The sequence below is a fragment of the Rattus norvegicus genome, chromosome 4 (genome assembly GCF_036323735.1).
Source record: "Rattus norvegicus strain BN/NHsdMcwi chromosome 4, GRCr8, whole genome shotgun sequence".
NCBI classification, from domain to species: domain Eukaryota; kingdom Metazoa; phylum Chordata; class Mammalia; order Rodentia; family Muridae; genus Rattus; species Rattus norvegicus.
This window is the reverse complement of record NC_086022.1, coordinates 62,872,868-62,887,386: the sequence shown is the minus strand read 5'-3', so window position 1 is coordinate 62,887,386 and position 14,519 is coordinate 62,872,868. Positions and strand designations below refer to the sequence as shown.

Sequence of the window (14,519 nt, the reverse complement as noted above, 5' to 3'; positions counted from 1 at the left end):
AAATGAGGTTGCCAAGCAGCTGGTCTGAGAACAATAGTTGATTTCCAAGCCAGTGCATTTAGCCACCTACCTGTCACTACCATTCTAGAATACAGATGTGTATTTAAGAAAAAAGGACAGAGATTTCTCTCATGGATACAAAGTAATTCCTCTACCATTGAGCTTTATAGCTTTATCGATCATTTAGGCATAGTGTCACTTCCTCCCCTAAACTTGGAGACTAGCTTAACCTAGGCTGTGTGTGTGTGTGTGTGTGTGTGTGTGTGTCTGTCTGTCTGTCTGTCTGTCTGTCTGTCTGTCTGTCTGTCTGTCTTTGGGGGGGTCTTCCTTCTTTTTAAATTTTTTTTTAAATTCTTTTTTTAATTATTTTTCTACAACTATTTTTTTTTATTAACTTGAGTATTTCTTATTTACATTTCTTATGTTATTCCCTTTCCCGGTTTCCAGGCAAACATCCCACTAATCCCTCCCCCTCCCCTTCTTTATGGGTGTTCCTCTCCCCACCCTCCCCCCACTGCCGCCCTCCTCCCAACAATCACGTTCACTGGGGGTTCAGTCTTTTTTTTTTTTTAATTAACTTGAGTATTTCTTATATACATTTCGAGTGTTATTCCCTTTCCCGGTTTCAGGCAAACATCCCCCTAATCCCTCCCCCTCCCCTTCTTTATGGGTGTTCCCCTCCCCATCCTCCCCCCATTGCCGCCCTCCCTCCAACAATCTAGTTCACTGGGGGTTCACTCTTAGCAGGACCAAGGGCTTCCCCTTCCACTGGTGCTCTTACTAGGATATTCATTGCTACAGCTATTTTTTAAGTTAATCATTCCATTCGTTTACATCTCAAATGATATCCCCCTTCCACCTACCCTTTGCCTATATGAGAGTGCTCCCCCATACAACCACACTCTCCCACCCCACAACTCCAGCATACCCCTGCATTGGGGTATTAAGCCTCCCTGGGACCAAGGGCCTTCCCTCCTGTTGCTGTCAGTCAAGGCTATCCTCTGCTACATATGTATCTGGAACCATGGATTCCTCCAGGTACACACCTTTGTTGGTGGTCTAGACTCTGGGAGAACTGGGTGGTCAGGCTGTTCTTTCAATAGGGTTGCAAATCCCCTCCACTCCTCCAGACCTTGTGCTAGCTCCCCACCAGGTTCCCTGAGCTCAGTCTGATGGTTGGTTCCAAGCATGCACATCTGCATTGGTTCATTGCTGACTGGACTTCCTCAGGAACCACCACACTAGCTTCCTGTCAGCAATCACTTCTTGACCACAGCAACAGTGTTGGGTTTGGTGTCTACAGACATGATGGATCCCCGGGTGGGGCAGTCCCTGGCTGCCCCTTCCTTCAGTCTCTGTTCCATTTTTTTTTTTTTTTGTCCCTGTTCTTCCTTTGGTCAGGAACATTTCTGGGTTAAAAACGTTGAGATGGGTGGGTGTCCCCATCCCAGGACCGAGAGCCGTGCCTATCTGATGGAGGAGGTCTCTAGAGAACCTGTCTCTCCTTTCTCTGCCCATTTTGGTGGAAGTTCAACCTAGTTTTAAGGAACGTACCACATGTGGTTTACATATGGACCTTAAGAAATATGAGTCACACTTATCTTTATGCAGGTATTCTGCCTCCCCTCTCCATTGCTATCTCAATCACATTCTACGTCATATATTGCTATACTCATCAAGACTTAGAGATGGTTAGGAGATATTTGCTGAATAAATTTAATGACTGTATCATGAATGAAGATTAAAAACCTTGGAATGTAAGCTTCACTGTATGTGTCTATGTTCCCAGATCCTGAACATACTGATAAGCCAACCTGCAAAGTAGAACAGCAACACAGAGGTGCTTTACCGTGGTGTCAATTAACAAGACTTTATTGTCATAAGTGGAGGCGACAACTATAATCTCACAAAAACGCACGGCATGTTATCTATTCCTATGTCTTCTTTATTGCCCAATTGTTTTAATTAATGTGCCAATGTGACAGCCCATAACTATCCTATGATAAAACTCTAATATCTATTTGACATTGCAATTTCAATGAAAGAGAATCAATAGAATTTATGTAGTTCTGCCAGCCTGCTGTAGGCTTGCATAATCTAGAAATAACACATTGAGTGGGTAAACAGAAGCCATTGTACCTTTTGAAAGAAAACTTTACGTTCTCAATGATAGCACAGATTTATACCCACATATGCCACACTTTTGTTTTAGAGAACCATACACCAGCAGAGAAAAGGTGGCTACTAAGCATAACAGCTAAAACTGTTAATTCAGTGTTAAGAAAAAACTGGTGTAAGCTTATAACTGAAATCGTACACAGTAAATAGTAGGACAACCTACGTTTCTACTTAAAATTACTGGTAAGTACACTAGACTACGGCTCCAAAGTATGAGCCTGTAAACAATATGTAAACAAGGAACATGAAAGCAATGTATTGACCTTCACTAACTTTTGTTAACGCTCTTGATATGAGCTCTCAGGGTTGTAATATTTCTCTTATTGTTCAGCATAACGGTAGTTATATAACCAAATGTCCTTTCTGACAAATGAAACTTTAATGGCCATACTGTCCTTAGCATTGCTTGAAAACACATCAATTGATGACATTCAGAAGTCTAGAGAACACTATGGTCCAGGAGCTTGAAGTTCCAACAGAAACATGGAAAGGGAGGCGGTAAAATGGTTGGCTCTATGACCACTGCCCTCCATTGCTGTGTACCCTATCTGCCAGGTACCAGAAGAGCATAATGAGCACGTGCAGGTCTCCCTTAGAAAAGACCCAGTGCAGAAATGAGGTGGGATATGCGAGTCAGCGTCTCTGTTTACACTGAGGAAATGGCAACCATGATAAAATGAAACCTGAAACAGGGCAGCTTCACCCACTTGTGTAGGTTCAATGACAAGGTAGGCCAGCCACACAGTACAGCCATCACAGCTGCAAAGCAGAGAGGAAAGTGCATACTAGCTAGAAGGATGGGTCAGACTTGTGATAGCTAGAATCCATCCGAAGGAGGAAAGCTCAGCTCTGCTGTACAAGGATACAATCATAAATAGTAACACAGCTACAAGAGAAAAACTTACTTTTGATATCGCCAAGAATGAGAAAACTTACTATAAAAAAATGAGAAATAAAAACTATCAACCATAGCTTAATAGAGGACTTGTACCTAGACTATCTATTAAAAAAAAAAAAAAAACACTCCAGTGTGCCAGTGTCACTGTAATTTTAAATAAAGAGTGAAAATTTAAATGAATATTGTTGTTGTGAAAATATATATTGATAGCCACTGAGCAACACAACAATGTACAATATCATTAATGATAAGTGAAATGAAATCAAAATCAAAATGAGAAAACATTTTCATCTACCAGAATAAAACAATAAAAAATACAACAGCAAGTGTTGCAACTGTCATACAAATTTCCTCAGATTGCAAACTGGCACTTCCTCCATAGAACAAGCTCTCAAATTTTCTCAAAACAATAAATCAGAGATGTCACATGGACCACAGACTCCATATTTAGAATACAGAATTGATCAGAAAACATAGGCACACAAAAGCTTGAAAACAAATGTTCACAGTACCATTAGTGACAAGTGAAGAGCAAAATAACCCAATGTGTGTTTACTAATAAATGTAAACATAGTACAAAGTGCACATACTAGATAGTACACAAGAATCAGAACAGTCTATGGGACAGCAAAAACAAACTGAAAATATTCTGGTAAGAAAAGTCAACGATGACTGCCTATTTATATGAAACAGCTCTAGGACAGAAAACGTCATAGACACACTAGTGGTTTTTAGAGCAGGAAGAAATTAACTCATAAAGTGACAGATTTACAACTGAAACGACCCAGTGTCATTAGAGTAAAAACATAACTAATCACTGACAGAATGCCTATTCTTAAGCGTTAAGTGTTGATTCATCTTGACTCACAATTTCACAGGGTTCACCTAATGGTTGTATGGACCCATGAGCTTAGGCAGAACTTGGAAGGGGAAAGGCCCTCAGACAAAATACAACCTAAAGGCATGCATTTAGGGACTTGCAGCCTCCAGCTGGGCTCCAGTTTCTGGCTGCATCACCTCCAACAATGCCATCATATTATGAATTCATCAAGAGATTAATCCATTGTTCAGGTCAGAACTCTTGAATTTTAATGCCAGTATATCAAGAAGATAGTTTACTAACCGTCTATGTATTTCTTAGTTTAATCAAAATTAATTACTGCGCTCATTCAAGAAGTGAAATGTAAGGTATCTGAATTACATTCCAAAATAGCTTAAACTCCAACAGCAGCAGCTATGTCTTGAGCAAAATAGATTCAGAGTGTCTACAGTTCTACTGTGGTAGAAAATACATAGAACAATGGATAGAATCTAGTAATTCAAAACCAAACTATACTGAAAACTTATCCCTCTGAATGCTGACTGTGGAGAAAAAAATTAACTTTTTCTTTTTACTCATTTGGACTTTTTATCGTTCTTTCATAAATAGTACAAAAGAAATAAAATGTTTCTATTATGGACGTTTCTCAAAAAAAAGAAAAATAGATACTAGCAACCATGTGATCCAACTGGACCACAGTTAGAGTATAATGGAAGGGACAAAGCGTATTTGTGTAGTCACCTTTCTTGTGACACTATTCACAAGAGCTAAGTTATACATGCCCATCAACAATTGAGAAGACAAAGAAAATGTGGTATATATACACAATGAAAGGTTTTAAATTGTTGAGTGCACATGCGCGCGCGCACGTGCCTGCGTGTGTGTGTGTGTGTGTGTGTGTGTGTGTGTGTGTGTGTGTGTTTGTATGTATGCATGTGCACATACACACATGGGGGGAGCACACGGAACATGAGTCATGATCACGCCATGGCGTATGTGTGCAAAACAGAGAACTTTATAAAGATAGTTCTCTCCTACCAGCTTTGTGTAAGTTCTAGGGATAAAACACAGGTTACTGGGCTTTTCTAACCCACTCAATTAAAGCATCAGCACCTACAATGATTCTTTATTCAACCATAAAAAATGAAATTATTCAATTTATAAAAAAATTAATTAAAACATTAAGTGAAAGAAACCTGATTTGGAAAGACGACTATTGCATCTATTCTTTCACATGAGGAATCCAGAATTTATTCTATACACAGAGAGAGAGAGAGAGAGAGAGAGAGAGAGAGAGAGAGAGAGAGAGACTGACTTTAAAGCTTTAAAGCCATGGATCCCTACCTGATTAGGAGCCTCAAGGGAGATAGATGCCAGAGGGATGAGTCAGAACACAGAGCAAATCAAGGTAACTGAACAGTGATTTAAAAAGCAAAGGGCTCCATATTTCTCTGTCTGGGATTCTGGCTTGAGCAGCACCAATGATGCTGGATTTTCTTTTGAAAGGGAAGAGAATGAAAGAGATGAAGAAGTGGAAGGGAACTGGAGGTGGACAAATTAAGTGAAAATAGAAATTTAGAAGGAAAACTAATGGGATAGACCTGGATATGCTAAGTTTAATGGGTCATGTCCTTAGGTACTTGATATGCAAGTCAGGAGCTCAGAAGACAAGCAGATACTGGAAATGTGAAAAACATAAAAAACATAAATATTTGAAAGGCGCCATGAGGCAGAGATACTTTACAGAGTTTGATATGGAAGGGAGGGCCAGAGCCAAAACTCCTGGGAAAAGGCAGCATTGGAAAGGGATGATTACCGACTGTCTCAAAAGACCCAAAAATCAGAAAGAAAGAGAGAAAGGAAGGAAGGGAGGGAGGGAGGGAGGGAGGGAGGGAGGGAGGGAGGGAGGGAGGGAGGGAGGGGGAGGGAGGGAGGGAGGGAGGGAGGGAGGGAGGGAGGGAGGGAGGGAAAAAGTCCAGGTTCTTTGGGAGAACCAGGAGCAAATGGTCAAATTTTGTGGCATCTGAAATCATAAGGGAAAGAATGAATAATGTAGGATTGGAATATTATCAAAAGTTTAAGAATCAAGATGGCAATTTGGGATCTTTCCTTGGTTTGTGGCAGGAAGCAAACTTGTCCAGATGTGTGAGAACTTTGAGAAAGTCAGAATGATATTGGTGCTGACAAACAGATGACAACTGTGGTAACAATGACGATGCTGACCAAGAAGGATATTGGTGAGCTCTACCCTACTACTCACAATGTGCTAAGAACTGCATTCAGGGCTCTGTTTGGAGTTTCCCATTTCATTCTCTGAGCTCCACTCTATAAATGAGTGGTCTAAAGCCAGACAAAGGAAATCATTTATCCTGGTGCTTCTTTCTAAGGGAAAATAGGAAACAATTTAGCAGTACTGGTTAGAGAGATATTTGGACTCGAGGGAACCACAGCTTGCAAAAGTGCCAGGACTATCTGCAACTACCTCTGCCTCCCCGCCACACACCGGACATCCCTGTTGGTCAGCTACTAAAACACCTCTTGCTATAGCAACAGGAATCCGTTCGCTCTGTACAATGAGACACTCTTCTCAAGGAGCTGCAGCAGCTGCTTCTACTGGCTTCTACTCTCCTTGTAATTGTCTCCCACTGCTCCCACATTCCGAGGCTGCTGCTTTCCTCTCCCTCTCTTGATCTCTTTTTTATTCAGCTGACAGCAAAAGGCCATGAGTTATACTTGGCCAAAAGAGAGAACAGAACTAGTCCAGAATGCCAAAGGTCCAGAGCAGAGGGCAGCAGAACTGTTTTGGTTGTAAGAAAGGCATTCAGTTTCCCAGGTGATCTCAGCAAAGATGACGTTCCAGGTCCACTGAGACTTATTACTGACAGCAGCCTATAGTCCAACAACTTGTTCCGGTGTCCTGGCCTTCAGCATCCCTTACTTCTGTTCCTGCAGGCTTCGAGGGTGCACAAGCTGGTTTACTTGGACCTCTGCCTCATCTTTCTTCTCTTGTGCTTCAACTTGAGCATTCTCTTCTCCCACCACTTCACTCTCATGGTGCAGGAGTCTCAAGGAAGATGACGCTAAGACCAAGCCCATGGCTCCATCTCAGACGCTTCCTCCATTGCATATATCAACTCACCTCCCTCCTCGGGTCTCTCTCAGTAAGTGTCACATCACAGTGACTTCAGTATCACCTGCAAGGACTGAGTGGGTAAAATACCTAAGATTTAACATGACCTGAATGGAACTCATCGTATCCTCCCTCAAACCTAGTTCTCCATGGCACATCAGAACCCACACTTGCCCTGAGAAACAACCCTCAGCTCCTCTTCTCCCTCAGATCTAAGTATCCACCGAACCCCTCAATTTATAACCCTTACTATTCTCCTAGAAGAAAGTCTGTTCACTCCACTGTCACTACTACCCTGCTACCTTCTTAAACTCTGTCACCTCAGAATGATGAGAACAGACCTCCAACCCCCTCTTCTCTTGAACTCGATGAATGTAGAGCTGCTCTGTGCGGCACACTGGTAGCTGTCATACCCAGCAGCTGGAAAGGGATACTACTGAGAAGGAATGAAAATGAAGTCTCCAGAACAGGAGTGAGAGGAGGAACAATACAGACAATAAGTAGCATAAAAATATGTGTTCTGTGTTACAGCCTCCTAATTTAAGAAGCCCGTAATGAATTTTTCCATACAAAACTATATTCCCAAGAAATATAACTTTATCAACCAAAACACAAGACCACAAGGAAGGACAGTTCTGTAAGTTGAAAGATACATATATCCAATTACCATATATCCAGACAGGTTTTAAAAACAGCCTTCTACTTGTAAGCAAAATATTCACTCTCCCAATGTCTCTCCTAACTTCCTACCTGAGGGATCCTGGTGGCTCCCATCCTCAAGTTCCACTGTGCAAAAAGAGGGCTAAAAAAGAAACTGTCAGAGAACAGTCACTTGCTCTAGACCACAAGAACCCAAGGCACAAAGACACTCCATCAAGTTGCAAATAATATTCAGTATTTATGGTGAGATAAGGCTATCTGAATCTAAATTTAGCATCTTGGGAACCTTGGATGAGGCATTTGGCTGGAAAACCTAGGTTGACAGCCAAGAAGCTGCCGTATGTGGTCATCATTCAATGCAGAAAACTAGTTCTGTCCTACTATTTATTTGCTGAAATCTTAATATCAGGGCTCTGCATTTTCCCACTGACAAACAAAGGCAATAACCACAGATATTTATCTCCCTACCGTTATGCTCTAGACTCAGAGTTAATATTTTACATGAACACTAAAACTAATCAGTCATCAACTGTATCATATCAAGATGGTCTTAGCTTTGCTGGCCTGTGTCTCTCAGAAACATTTTCTTAATGTTAAACACTTTCTGATGACCTACCAGTATCTTTCATTTTAAACAAGACATAGTCTCCATTTACTCTTCAAAGTTACCTAAACGCTACTTTAGAAGACAGAGATGCTTCTTAGCAATTATCACATCATGTACAAAATACTATTTGACGAATGCTAACCAGTTCTCCATATGCACTATGAAAGAAGAGCAGCTGTTACAGACCCACAGTGAATGAACAGTAGCAATGAACGGCCCTGACTCTGGTCAGTTCTTCCCTGCATCCTTCTCTCTGTCAACTCAGGCTTTGAATTCAGGAGAGATGACCTTGAATGAAGTTCTAGTTCCGATGTGTGGCAAGTTAGTAACCAAAATTAAAAAACAAATTGAAGCCTTCTTCTTTTTGAATTAAAATATCAATACCACTCTCTTAAAGGCATTTTTCCTCTTCCAAAAACAGTATTTCATCACAGAAGAACATTAAAAACATTTACCCATAAACCTACTCCTATCACATACCTTATGGTTTCAGGGTTTTTGGTACTTAGTTGTGTGTGACTCTTATTACAAATGTACAAAGCCACTTGAGGATTTTTTGAGGTAAGTGGATTTGAGTCTCAAGTGAACTAAACAGGATCCACTTCTGAACCAGTCCAGTAATCTCTTAGAGGCCTACAATGGATCACAATGCAGGGGGCATGCAGCAAGGGAATGAGTAAGTCATGAAAAACTCTTCCATTTAGAGGAAAACCAAACTCAAGTCCAGGAAAGGAAGTAGAAACAGGTGTATATAAATAACCCAGTAGCAAATACATGCTACTTCTAATATTAAATCCACCCCCAGCAAGCTTTCTGAACTTATTTCAGAACTATTTCAGATTCTACAGTTCCTTGGACAAATCTGGGATTATTAATAATGCCCCTCCTATAATGAAGACTGTTGTGAGACTTATCTGAGAGCAGAGGACAGTCTGCTTTGCAAACATTACTGCACATGTACAGAGTCCCATGGCTCTGTACCCACATTCCAGATTACTCACTCCCACTTGCTAGTAAGATATGATGTCCTTTGCCACTTTATCATAGTTATTTATTTATCAGAAGTATTGGCTATGATCCCAAACCATAAACACAAAGTTAATCCCATCTTCCAAGCTCACTAAACCATAACAAGGTGCAATCTAAGAGCTAGAGGGGACCAGAAGTGAAGGGGCTTTGATCACACCTGGCATTGCTTCTACGCATGAGATTTCTACCAAGAGATTTCTCACTTGATAACAGTGTCTGTCTGTCTGTCTGTCTGTCTGTCTGTCTGTGAAGTGACCTTGATGTAGCATGAAGGTGACATTGAAATAGTTGCACCAATCCATGAAAGAGATTACAAACATTATTAATTTAATTGGCCCAATCTCTAATTTAAACCAGATATGTAAGAGACAAAAGGAGCAGATTAGTTATTAATTGCCAAATGTAAAACAAAGTTTTAAGAAATTTATTATTGAGAAGTACCTTCAGCTGATTTGATTATATGGCCCTTTCTAGAGACTATAAGCAAAGAACAGTGTATAACCTGAGAGACAGCTATTCAACTCCAGATCTACAAAGAAACTGTTAAGATGCTGAGATTACTGATTCGTTTTGTCTGTTATAGAGCTGTTAGTCATCCATTTAATTAAGTCTCACTAAACGGACAGAGAGTTAGAATCATCCATGGCAATGAATTAGTCAACACAAACAAGAAGTCCTACACTTAACGCCATTATTTTATTTCATTTGTTTAAAAGGAAAATACAGTTATGAGTGATACGTGCTAAAGAATGGTGGAGTTTCTTCACTCTTCCCTGGTTCATTCTTCATACCCTTCAATATTTAATAGCAGAGTGTATTTAAAGCATGTTCTCACTGATACGTGTAATCAAAAGTACAGATTCAATCAAATGGAATCATAATCACTGAAGTTAAATTTACTTGCTTCCCGCTTGCTTTGATTTGAATTAACTCTTCATCTAAATCACATCGAGGCCCTTCCTGATTCCAAGCATGTCCAGGTGCGGCATGCAGTGCCTGGCAATGGCTACAAGAAATCACAAGGACAGATGCCTGACCCTGCTTCAAAGCTGCTCTTAAATGACTTCTGTAAAATAAAATGACCAATTTCTACCAAGTCTTGCATTTTAGACACTCAGGAGGAGAGTAACTAATACCGAAAGAAGAGATGGAAGGAAATGCTATTATTTGAAAAGGAAACACATAACTGGCAGGTCTAAAGAAAATCATGAGAAATATTTCATTTCTTTCTCTTTCTACAAATATTGTAGTTGTACTATGAAGTTAACCTTTGTGGATGAGCATTTTGACTTCCTCATATATAAAATCACTTTATTAAAATACCTTTTTGTATCAGTAGATACTGTTACTGAGTTCCAGACTCCAGCCTTTAAAAATATTGTTAAGATATACATTTTCAAACTTTATCAGAATAACCCAACACAGTTTTGAAAATCCTACAGCCTTCACAAGCTGAGAGGTGGGAGGTGGGAGAAGTGGTGGGAAACAGGACAAATAGTAACCTTGAAAAGAACTATAACTATAAAGAGGATTATGATCAGTGTTAGAATTATTCATCAGGCAGAGTTAATCCTGTCAAGCAGTTACAGGGCAGACACATAGCAGGCAGACATTGAAGGTGTGAACCGCACTCTGATGCAGCACACTGCACAGGCCCTGATTTAGTGTATGAGGCCCTCCTTCAGAACCATGTAAGTAGAGCAGTCCCCACCTATTGGTGGCTTCCTTCTGTGATATCAGTTACACATTGTCAACTGCAATAATAAAATATTAAGTATAATATCTGACAAACAATTTAAGAATTTCAAATCCGTGTGTCATTTCTAAGTAGCAAGATCACTGGTCTAGAATATCTACTCTGTTTAAAAACTGCTGGTCACTCAGTAGGTGTGTGTAATCTGTGCAGCCTCTGTACACAGGGGGACACATCAACAAGCTGGAAATACTGAGTTCCGGCTGGCCAGGCCCCCTGTTGCAGGAAGTATCCTTTCTCTGACTGTGTTTTCTTCACCGTCTCAACTCAGCTTACTCTGAAGCATTACACAGACATAATCAGGACATCTCAACAAGTTACTGTCACACCAACGAAAACCGTACTCACTCATGACAAGGAAAAGCAAACCCAAACCACACTAGAGTTTTTACCTCTCAGATTAGCAAATACAAAAGTATCTGATGATATAATGTACAGGCAAGGGGAACACAGAAACTCTAAAACATTACCCATAACACGAAAATGTGCATCTCTAAGAAAGTATACTTGACAGTACTCATCAAAATTGAATAAGCCACCAGGCTAGTGTAACCATGAAATAACAAGGCAAGGGTCTGGTACTTCTTCTCACACTCAGATGTTGACGTCATGCTAACTGTATGACTAGAAAACCTACTTAGTGCTATGAAATAAACAAGCTTGACAACTACAACTAGCATAAACAGTAAACACTGCCTTACTTTACTCTCAAAAAACAGTGATACAAGCTATTTCCTAATAGAGACCTAAGCTTATACTACGCATATGCTTGCACAGTACCTTCTGCTTGTCTGCTAAACCTTTTACTATAGTTTTCAACAGGATACTGATTTGCGGGGCATTTCTTCCCCTTTAAATTCCATGAGGACAGTGGCATGTGTCTTGTTTGGCACTTTAGTGTCTGGTTCATAGCAGATATTCACTCTGTGGGAGTCATTCTTTCATTCAACACTTACTTTAAGTCAAATGAGCACTCTACTAGTATATAAAGTTATGGGAATAAATGGGGCAAAGTGGGTCTCTCTTCTTTCTAGATACAATCAAAAATAAACAAAGAAAGGTCTACAAAGACTGCAAAGTGGTCTCCTTAGAAAGGGATAGAGCCCTCCCTGACAGCCATGGCTCCACCTCATCCTGTCCTCCTTTAGGCCCACAGTTTTCCAGTACAGCGCGGCTTTTGCCTCCAGATGCACCTACTAAAGTAGGTGTCTTACATACTCCAACCCCCACCCTCCCCTGGTTCATCTCCTTATTCACAACAAGACTTAATACCTAGAAGAACAATTTTTCCTTCAATGTTTCCTCTCACTTTTGGTATTTATGAACTATAAAATTTCCTCTGGCTTCCTTGACACAAAAATGATATGTAAATCTCACTGGCTAGATTACTGAAAATTAACAGTAAGACAGCAAAAGGTGAAGAAGAACTAGCTTCTAAGCTACAGGCTGCAGGCTGCATTGAGCATCTGAGGTTGAAGACAGGCCTTGCCTCTGCAGGCGTGTGGGGAGGGACAATGGGTAGCAGATGGCTGTGCTAGGTTAGCAAGGCACTTACCACCTTGAGTTGATGCTTGCCATGGTATTAACAGCAGCCTAACAACTATTGAGCATTTTCGTAAACAGTGTGAAGAAGCTTATAAACACTAAAAGAACCAAAAAGATAAAGCATTTCTCCTATGAATAGAAAACTGGTATTTTAGGAAATAAAAATATAAAATTAAAAAATGTGGCCACCAAAATGTGGTTTTGTTTCGTTTTAAGTTGATGAAGGAAGGATTCTGGTTTTATATAAATAAAAGCAAGATGGAATTCAACAGCCTTATTCAATCTCCATTTCCAGCAAAATACCACACAACATTAACTCTCTTTGCATAAGACAAATGGAAAGGGGCTGCAATGGATCACAACCACTGTGTATTTAACAAGATGGAGATGAGCAAAGAAACTTCTGCAGAAACACTGATGCCTGGCTTCCGAGATGCATTTGCATAAAAAGTGTTTTAGAATACGTTATTTCATTAGGGTTAGGCCAGAGAACGTGCCTGTTGGGAATGGATGGAGATTTTGCCTGAGTTTTGCTTAAGGACCGCCACAGCAGTCTTAAGGTATAAAAGAACAATGATGTTGCCTCTGTTAACTTCCCTCTGAAACAGATGTCACTAATATCTCGGTGAACTTTCAGACACATAAGAATCATGAATGCCTTAAGGAATAATGTAATAATAATTTAATAATATCCTCTTTAAAGTTCCAAGCCCCTGGAAGCAACAATGCTAATTTCATCTCTGAATGACTGTGGTTAACTCAAGAGAATTAATTCTTGAGGAGTTTTAAGGCACCTAATAACTATCAGAAACTAGCTACCAGAGGTCAGCTCAGAACTGTCATTCACTTGGATTCCTAGCCCAAGAATTTAATAATATGGTTTATCCCAAAATTTAGTATCTGATCTAGTAATATGGTTTATCCCAAATTGCTGTTTTCTCCATAATATTTTATTTCATAATAAAGAGTTTGGGCCAAAAAGAAATGTAGATTTTAGCTTTTATAAAATAGGATTATGGAATAGAGGAAAAGAAAACAACAAATGCCAAAACATGAACCATTCATTTGCTTCTTACTAGCCCATATACCCTGCCTACTAAACCAGAGAAAAGGAAAAGAAAAAAGAAAAGAAAAATCTTTAAAATACTAAATAAAAAAGTAAACATAAAGGAGGAGGAGAAATAAACAAAGAAAGAAGAGAAGGAAAAAAAAACCCTCTACTGCTGACTCCTTCCTCACAAAAACCTATTTAGAATTTCCTAAGGCAAGGAGCTTTCTGCTTCTACTGATGTAATCTGCGCTCGTGAATTCTGGAAACAGCTGAGGCAATAGAAGAGGAAGAGGTCAAAATCCTATGAAAGACACAATGTTTTTAGGGCAACTATAATGAGAGCTGCAGGAAAGTTATTGATCTGTGCCCTTTGCTTTATTCCAGTATATATTATAGTAATGTTATTTCCCTATGAAAGTTCAGTCTATTCATCTGGGCACTTGCAACACCACAGCAAATAGCAAAGCAGAATTTTCGAGTATTCATTAGCAAAGAGTCAAAAGGTCTTTGCAGAAATCCAGGCACCAAGCTAAGAAAGCAGAAAAGTCAAGTTCAGTCCTGACTTACTGGCTAGCTTCTCGGAAGCACATGAATGATGAAACACAGGAGGACTGAAGAAGGCGCCAATAACAAACACGTGCTGGTACGCAGATGCATGTGTGTTATGTCCTTACTAAGCATTATAGCCATTACCCTCACTGCAGCAGACAGCCCTGCAAGGTACCAGGAGCTACAACACTATCAGATCTCTACAGAACTCACGCTCTTCAACCATCTGCTCTGATGCATTCCAGAATGGCCGGCAGGGAGACAGTACTTGGAGGGGGTTTTTTTTCTTTTTTTCTTAT

At 40.0% G+C, this 14,519-nt stretch overlaps 1 protein-coding gene across 3 annotated transcripts in view; it reads right to left on the bottom strand.

Annotated features, from left to right (window-relative positions):
- The window catches only part of Exoc4 (exocyst complex component 4), a 776,646-nt gene that overhangs the window by 664,155 nt on the left and 97,972 nt on the right, over positions 1 to 14,519 (bottom strand).